The sequence below is a fragment of the Tigriopus californicus genome, chromosome 1 (assembly GCF_007210705.1).
Source record: "Tigriopus californicus strain San Diego chromosome 1, Tcal_SD_v2.1, whole genome shotgun sequence".
In the NCBI taxonomy this organism is placed as follows: domain Eukaryota; kingdom Metazoa; phylum Arthropoda; class Copepoda; order Harpacticoida; family Harpacticidae; genus Tigriopus; species Tigriopus californicus.
Window position 1 is genome coordinate 13,324,526 of NC_081440.1, and position 639 is coordinate 13,325,164.

The following is a 639-nucleotide window of genomic DNA, read 5'->3' on the forward strand; positions in this document are numbered from 1 at the left end:
CTTCCAATGGAGAAGAAAAAACTCCTATTTGATTTTACTTCCATCTTGGGAAAATGCCCTCCTCCGATTCCCCAGTCGCTACTCAAACGAATGGAATTGCAGCCAGACAGTGGAGGCAACCCAAAAAATGGAACCACCAATGGATCTTTGGGCAAAGTGAAGGTGATAATGAGAGTGGCGAATTCCGGCCTGATCGATGAGCGCAAGGGATCACATTTCAAACTTGACAAGACGAAACGGCAAGTGACGTTATTTGATCCCACCAATGTCGGGAGACAAGGGGAGAACGACGAGCGAAAGGTCAATGTATCCGCTCCCAAGATGTTCGTGTTTGATGGCCTCTTCACTGATGAGGATACTCAGGAGGACGTGGCCTCCACTGCTCTGGTCGATACCATCACAAGCGTGGTCCATGGATCCGATGGATGCCTATTTTGCTTCGGTCATGCGAGTCTTGGGAAGAGCTACACCATGATTGGAAGTGATGAGTCAAGCAAGACCTTGGGAGTGATCCCGACAGCCATTGCTTGGCTGTTCCGATGCATCAAGGAGAAGAAAGAGAAAACTTCGACTCGCTTCTCGGTTCGGGTTTCCGCGACAGAAATCGGTGGACCGAGAGAAGAGGTGAAGGATCTTTTG